Source organism: Sturnira hondurensis, unplaced genomic scaffold (assembly GCF_014824575.4).
Source record: "Sturnira hondurensis isolate 20B ecotype Veracruz unplaced genomic scaffold, ASM1482457v3 Scaffold0002597, whole genome shotgun sequence".
Classification (NCBI taxonomy): Eukaryota; Metazoa; Chordata; class Mammalia; order Chiroptera; family Phyllostomidae; genus Sturnira; species Sturnira hondurensis.
In genome coordinates, this window is record NW_028075228.1 from 1,060,634 (window position 1) to 1,068,728 (window position 8,095).

The following is an 8,095-nucleotide window of genomic DNA, read 5'->3' on the forward strand; positions in this document are numbered from 1 at the left end:
CGCTCAGCATGTTTTCCCTGACAAATCCTCACTTTTCTTTTTCATGAACTTGTTACAGGGAAAAAACAAATGTTGCTCTCATTATATGTATGCACTAAACAGTTTTGTTGTCTGTTCTTAATTTACAAAACAGACTATATACAACACTTTATAATTACTTAACAAAACAACTCCACAACAATAAAAATGGCTTGAGCCGAGCTATGCTTTGTACTGATACCCTGAGTGTGTGGAATGGCCTGCCAGTCTCCTCAGCTGGCTTCTTCTACAGCCAAAGGCTCCTCATAAGAGTCTCTCAGCCTGGCCAGGAAGGGAACAGCTCCAACCTCAATGCAAGGTGGGAGGAGACCCAACACCTCAGAGACACCCCTCATTGTCCACAGGGGCTTCATGCGGAGGCCTCTCAGCTCTGGCTGGCTATTCCCATGTCCTGGGAAAATATTCCATGGGACTCCAGGGCCTTTAACAAAGTTCACTCCCAAATCCACTTGCCCACACTGTTTCCATATGAAAGAGGTCACCTGTCAAAAGCCAGACTGTGCTCTAGGACTTCTCTGTGCTTTGCCCTCTACACATGGTGGGCTCACTTCTAGTTTTACACCCTGGATTTCTGTTACTATAAAAAACCTGACATATTACAAGAGTACAGCTAGGCTTGACCAGAGAAAACAAAAAATGTAATAAACATGTGCAATATGCCAGTTTCAAAGAGAAAGAAGAAAAGCCAGGGGAAAGCAAACCAGGGCAGCTTTAACATGTTTTCTTTTTTGACTTCTAGCAAATTCATCTCTATTTGCTTTGGGGGGGTGGGGGTAGAATGGGGATGGGGAAAGGGGGAATAAAACAAAGCAAATTTGCAAACGGAAAACAGAAAACATACTATGCAGTGTTTCTGGGTACTTTCTTGCTGGTGAGAGCACAGGAGAGATGTTCTGGGGGTACCAGTTTGAAGTGACAGCACTTTCTGGGGTGCTGAAAAGCAGAATACTCCGGCAGCCAGGTGCTGCTCACACGGATAAGGAAGATGGCTGGACCAATGAGCTAGGAAGTGACTGCTTTCCCACCCCTCTCCCCAGGAGGCATGAGAGGGGTTGTAGATGCAATGTCACAGCTGCAGCCATCAAAATCAATGTGGTTCTCCTCTCCTCAAGGCCTCCTCTCTGGGGCCGTAGAGAACAGGTACCTCCCTTCTCTGCCTCATTCCCTTGGAGCCCCGGGAGCTGCACTGTGCTGGGGGAGAGGGCAGTCAGCGCCAGACGAAAAGTGGAAAACAGGGCTGACACGCCCTCCCTCCCAGGCCTGGGGCTGTGGTTAAGGTCCACTGGATGTCCGTGAAGGCACTGTGGACTTTGAATGGATGCAGTGAGCAGTCACACCAACAACTGCAAGGGAACAGAGGCTGCGTAATAACAGGTGAAGTGGTGATCCACACCCGAGCCTGGCTGGTCCCACCTGTCTGTCACACCCTAGTGGTGAGGAGCCTCGGTGATGAAGAAGAGTCAGGGATGGGGAGCTGCACTGACAGAGGGTTACAGAGACAGTCAGTAGGTGCACTGGAGGGTCTCCCCCATTGGCCAAGACAGTGGCATGGGGAAGCTCTTACACTGAGAGCTGTGAGAGCTAGAAATAAGAATGGATAGGGCCCACGTGGGCCAAAAGCTAGAAAGGTGAATGGACAGGGCCTGAGTGCACCAAAAGCTAGAAATCTGAATGGACAGGACCACAGTGGCAAAAGCTAAAAATATGAATGGACAGTGTCCAGTGCACTGGGAAAGCTAAAAAGGAAGACGGATAGGGCCCCGAGGGTGCCAAAAGCTAGCAAGACAATTGCATAGGAAAAAAAGCCCTCCCCTCTCTATCCCTATAAGAACCTCAAGGTTGAGCAGGAAGACTGAGATGGTCTTTGGGAAGGGAGTCCGCCATTCTCCCAGGTTGTGTGGCACCTGAATGAAACCTCTCTCCTTTTGTACCAGCACCTGCCTCACAAGTATAACTTTTGTTGCAGCTGGCAGCCAAATCTGTTTTGTTTGGTTGCAAGAGAACTTCACATATTAACTCCGCAGTGTCTCACAGGCTGCTGGCAGGGCTGAGCCAGTCTAGGTGACGCCCATGGCATCAACTCCTCCATCCCAAAGGCACTTTCCAATCACTTCAAAATGAGATATGAAAACAGAAAATGTGGGTCCTTTGTTCCACGGTTGTAGTTTAAAATGCATCCTAAGAAAATAATCAGAGATGAACATGAAGATGCACATATACATTCACTGCAGTGTTACTTATAATACTGAAAAACTAGAACTAACCCAAGTGGTCCAGAAGAGGTCTAAGAGAGTCAGGGCAAATACATGTGAGGTGTCAGGGCTGCAGTCCCACCGTGGGTGGCACGAGCTGACTGGGAGGGACTCCCGCAACACCGCCAATGGAAAAGGATGGTCAGAGTTAAAAAGAAGACTCGAGGTAAACACCCAGATGTTCACAAGGTTACAGGGCTGCTAGTGATTTTCGTTTTCTTCTTAGTGCTTCTCAGTTTCCTCCAACTTTTCTGCAATAAGCATGTATGACTTTTGTAATCAAATTTTAAAAGTCTATTAAGTGTCATTTATTTTTTAACAATGGAGATGCTTCAACTTCGGCATTAATTTTTTCTTTTACACACACAAAAAAACAAAGCCACAAAAAGTGGGCTCTGGGTGTGGTGGATGAATCTACAGCTTTTTAATTTCTTAAAATGATAGAAGTGAAAAAGAATGAGATAACAGCATTCCTCTTTTAATTAAAGCTACTGGTTCATAAAAGGTCTATGCAGACAACAAAAAAGTTTTGACAAAAGTGGTTCGACTACACGCTGTGCTAACATCGGACACCAATTAGGTCATGTATCTGCAGCAGCAAGAGACCTAGGTGTCTCCCACACCGCATGGGCTGCCGTTAAGCCTCTGAGTGGCTGGGAGGTGACAACACCCAGCTGGGTTCCACATGGGGTTGGGCGTGAGCCAGACAGACACAGTCCTGGTCTCTAAGCAGAGTGCCCCTGAAGCAGGCCCTCCCGAGAGACGTAGAGCTGGGCTCAGGGTGAGAAGGAGCCAGCCAAGTAAATGTGCAAAGAAAGAGCTACAGGTAGCAACTCTAATTGTGCTCATACCTGGGTGTTTGTGGAGCAGATGCTGCGAAGTGGCCCTGCATGGTGCTCCCCACAGAGCCTGACAACAAAAATCACTTTTAATTTTGGTAAATAGTGCCAGAATAGCCTCCAGAGAGGTTGTGCTAATTTATTCTCCCACCGGGCAGTAAGAGCAAGGGGCCACCACCTCTTCAAAATAGCTTTTTTTGTCCCTTAGGCATGTGACATTGTAACACTCCATCACAACACTTTCAAAATCTTCAGTCATGCGTATTGGGGCCTGCTTTGAACAATTAAAAAAAAAAAAGAAACTGGTTCAGGGAAGATGACTGTGTCCTGAACACTCCAGCTCCAGAAAGACCAACAGCTCCCTCAGGAAGACAGCCCCCACCTTCCGACCACAAGGCCCCCTTTAGCCATGAGACTCCCCACGGCCACCAGAGGCACAGCTTCCACCATGTAAATGCTGTTGGACCATGGGTTTTCTCTATTTCAATTATCACGCTTCATAAAACTGCTCTTAGCACCCCCACCCAATCTGAGATTACCAGCATCACCGTGTACCAATGTGAATGCACAGAAACCTGTATTCTGGTGAGCCAGGACGGTTTTCTCCTGGACCACCCAGACACCCGAAGACCACTGGGTGTTCTAACTATCCAGATTCTCGGGTCAGACCGTCAGGGCACACAGACTTCTCAGAATCCTCACCCAAAACCAGGAAGTTTACATATTTTGGTTAGGAGTTCAGATTTTAGGGTCAACACAGTCTCAGATATGGAACATCCTCTTTTCTTTCAAGTTTTCTTCACCTAAGCCTTCAATTCTCCATCAACAGATAAAGTAATAGGAAGACCTGCACACAGAACTCTGTGAGAATGACCTGCACACACCGAGGGGGAATCAAGCAGAGCTGCATGACAAAAATTACTTGATAAGAATGATACTTGCATTCAAATGAAGGTGGCTGGTTTCAGAATGAATAAAATGGCACCTGACTAACACCCCCCTGACCCTGAATTTGAAGCGACCCCAGCACTTCCTGTTGTCTGCTGCCTGAGGAAGGTATGGGGTGCAAGAAGTGGACCACACTCTCCCTGTGGTGGAGGGCATTTGTTTCAACATGATGCATGCGGTTTGGGGCAGGTTGTTCTCAAAGTTATATTTTTAAGTAACAGACATTCACGTTGCATGAGTACTACACTCAAATCAAAAAACCAAAAGGGAAAAAACACCCTTAAATCCCTGCCCTTATCAGCAAGTACAATACTATTTTAAAAATGCCACCTAGAGGGATGTAGCTTACAATCCCAGGTCCACCACTTAATACACCGATTCAGTCTGTCCCAATGAGAGGTCCTGGGATATGGGGTAAGAGCAAGGAAGCCTCGTTTTATAACAATCACAGGGAGGCTGTGGAAAGATCACTAGACTGTCAGGTTTCACCACGGGAACCTCCTAGGACCCCTGAAATCCACTGGTAACCCCTGTGGTCCTGGACCCAGCTTTGTAGCCCTCTGACCACTGGCTTCACCTAAGCCCAAAGCACAAACATCTCCCCTCCCCGGCGGGGAATCAACAACTCCCCAAACATGTGATTCCTGTTCCCACATCTTAAGTTCTCGTCCTTTCCCTTTTTGGCAAACTCCTAATCATCCTTCAATGCCCAGCTTAATATCACCTCCTCTTTAAAGTCTCCCTTTTCTCCGGAAAGTGGCCTGCTCACAAGGCCTTCAAACACCTGCACTTACGTATTGCCATGTTTATTTAGAGATGCCCCTGACCCCAAGTAGTAAGTAGTTCAAGGATGATTCCTGCAGGTCCAATGAGAACGGAATGGATTTTGGACACAAAAGACCAAGCCTCCCTCAAACAATGGCTAAACATTGACTCCACTAACTGCAACACCCTTCTGGGACCACTGAGTGCAGAGGGACCCTGCCCCTGAACACCCAGCAAAGGGCAGGTTCCCTGTACAGGACAAGGGCACCTGAGGTCACTGTGGACAAGGGCAGCAGGAAGGGGGCGCTGGGACGCGGGGCCAGTAACTGGTGAACTCAACAGGACATCTGTGCGGCTGGGGGAACATAACCAGGAGCCTGGGCGCCGGGCGGGCGGGGAGGGGGCTCCAGACCAGCGAGCTTTACCTCTGCCTGCACGGCTTCCCACTCCGCCTCCCGCCGGGTCGAAACCGGAACCGCGGCTGCGCGCGTACCCCACGTCCGGTGCCCAAGCTCATTTGTCCGCGCTGCGCAGCGCTACGGCAGCGGGTTCCGGGAGCGAACGTTCCCCCTGGGTCCACGTGTGCGACCCTGTGGCACTAATACTGTGTAAGGCCGGCGAAGGGTTTTGGTTTTAATCTCATTTTAATTTAGTATCCCTCATTTTAATTTAGAGCGCAACTCTAGTCCAAAAGCGTCTCCGAATTACAGTGTACAGCGGATTAAAACCCATCTTGGCCCCCAGCCCTTACTAGGATTGGGAGAGTCTGCGGGTCAATTGACTCCTTTGGTGTTTAGGAGGACTTGAAGCCAGGATACTAACACTCAGCTAAGTTAACAGATGTTTAAACTTCCGGTGAGTAAAGGAAAACGTTTATAGCCAGACACAAAAGTTCATTCAGTTGGCTGAAAGGGGTTATTTATTTTTTTTTTCTGAAATGAAAATAACACCTTGACGGCTTTGCTGTTAAACAGTAAGTACAAATTACCTGTAGAACCACACACACAGTTTGTAGTGTTGAGGGCAAGGGGGAACTAGCCAGAGCGTAGCTATAAGGAAGTAAAAGTTGTTTTGCTAACTAATGCAAAGAGGCTCCAGGACACAGCCGAAGAACAGGGCGTGCCAGAGCAATGGTCAGTCAGGCAGATAGCCATCTAGACAGTCACTAGGGGGAAAAATTTTACCCCTGAGCACGAGCCAGTACAGGAGCTCAACTGACCAATCAAGTAAAGGAGCACGAGCCAGTGCACGAGTTAACTCACCAATAATAAGTAACCCTACTGTGCCCCTGAGCCAACCGCTAACCTCCATGTCTGCTTCTGTATCCAGCTTGCTTGCCCGCCTCCTTAAAACCCTAAGCCTGTAAGCGTTTGGCGCGACTCTTATTTGCAGCCCTTGCGGGCACCGTGTCTCCGGACACTTTGGAGAGTTCGCCCCTGCGCAAGTTAAACTTGGCCAATAAAGTTACATCTTTGGAACCCTGAAAGTCTCCGACATTTGTTCTCACGGTTGGTGAATGCAACATGTAGCACGTGTATTTTCTCAGTGTCCCTCTTCCTCCCTGGTGATGACTGTTTAGGAGGCAGTTGACCAGTCCTGGGAGAGCCCCAGAGATCCCTCAGGAGGCTGAAGATGGTTTTCTTTTTTTTTCTTTTTAAGGTTTTATTTATTTATTTTAGAAAGAGGGAAAGGGAGGGAGAAAGAGAGGGAGAAAAACATCAGTGTGCGGTTGCCTCCTGTGCACCCCATACTGGGGACTTGGCCCTCAACCCAGGCCTGTGCCCTGATGGGGAATCAAACCAGCAACCCTTTGGTTGTTAGGCCAACATTCAATCCACTGAGCCACACCAGCCAGGGCTGGGGATGGTTTTCTTGGGAGGAAGAAAAGGTAGATCTCAGGGAAGGTTGTGATGTTGAACATGGGCCCAAACTTGAACTTGTGGGGCCTTGGCTGCCACCCTACTAGGTGCCATATCCTAGAGATGAGTCTGATTCTCTGTCATAAATCAGTAAGAAGCTCTAAGAAAGAACCTTCCAGTGACATAAAAGGGCTCTTGGAGATTAAGAATGCTATAGCCCAAGTAGGGAAGGGATGAAAAATCTTCTAGAAATAGAATAAACATACTAAAAGATGGAAAACAGGAGAGGAAAGAAAAGCAAATGGGCCTGTCCAGGAGCTCCAATACAAAAACTATAGCAGTTTTAGAAAAGGAGAGCAGAGAAGATAGAAGGGAGGAAATAATCAAACAAACTGAAGAAAATTAGCAGAACTAAGGGGTGTAAGCTTCTGGATTGAGGATCACAGAGTGCCTGGTATAGTAAAGAAAAGTGGGCCCACAGCAACTGAGCAAGTAACATGGAATATTTCAGAATACAGGGGTATGGTATGGAAGACCTTAAACTGCATGCACAACATCTCACTTGATGTCCAAAAGAGCACAACACCCGATGAAGCCCCACCTGAACTCAGGATCTTCCCCGTAATGGACTGAAAGTTTGTGTCTCCCTAAATTCCTGTGATGAAACCTAACCCTCGGTGCAATGGTATTAGGAGGAGCTTAAGTCACGAGTCAGAGATGCCAAGAATGGATTAGTGCCTTTATAGAAGAAACCCCAGAGAACTCTCTTGTCCCTCCTACCATGTGCGGATGACACAGGGAAAAGATGGCCACCTAGGAAGAAGCAGACACTGAATTTGCCGGTGCCTTCATCTTGGACTTCCAGCCTCCGGAACTGTGAGGGGAAAAAATGCCTGTTGTTTATAAGCTCCCCTGTCTGTAGGGTCTGTTGTAGCAGGTGGAATGGACTGAGATGGTTCCCTAAGCAGTTGCCCACAGCCTTCCCCTCTCATCCTTAATCCATGGTGCTCGGTTGTACAGATTCCTCTCCTTCCTTCCTGCCTCACATCCAGTCCTCCTGGCCTTTCCTTCAAAATCTTTCTGAACCAGCCACTCCCTACCATCTCCACTGCAACCACCCCAAGGGGCCCTGGGAAACCCTTGTTTCATACCAAGATTGCTAAAATAGTCTCCTCCTGGTCTCCCTAATTGCTGCCCTCCTCAGTCTGTTCCTAGCACAGTGGCCGGGGTGGCCCAGTTATAACCTGAGTCAGATCCTAGCTTGCTCACTGGCCCTGCCCCCTACACCACGGAGGGCCCCCCTGCCCCTCCCCCGGCCTTCACACCTGACAGATGGGAACAGTCATCCTCAGGAAGGCCACACTGATGGAATATCTGATGTGTTTGCTCTATG

At 48.3% G+C, this 8,095-nt stretch overlaps 1 protein-coding gene across 3 annotated transcripts in view; it reads right to left on the reverse strand.

The window, feature by feature from the left end:
• Positions 1 to 5,355, reverse strand: part of ACSF3 (acyl-CoA synthetase family member 3) — a 70,582-nt gene extending 65,227 nt beyond the window's left edge. For 2 of the 3 annotated variants that reach the window (XM_037040166.1, XM_037040163.1), the window contains exon 1: positions 5,269 to 5,355. The gene's annotated coding sequence lies outside the window, so the exon portion shown is untranslated. Of the gene's footprint in view, positions 1 to 3,142; positions 3,184 to 5,268 lie in introns of those variants that run through there. The other variant, XM_037040164.1, reaches the window with a different exon arrangement.
• Positions 5,356 to 8,095: the final 2,740 nt, after the last annotated feature.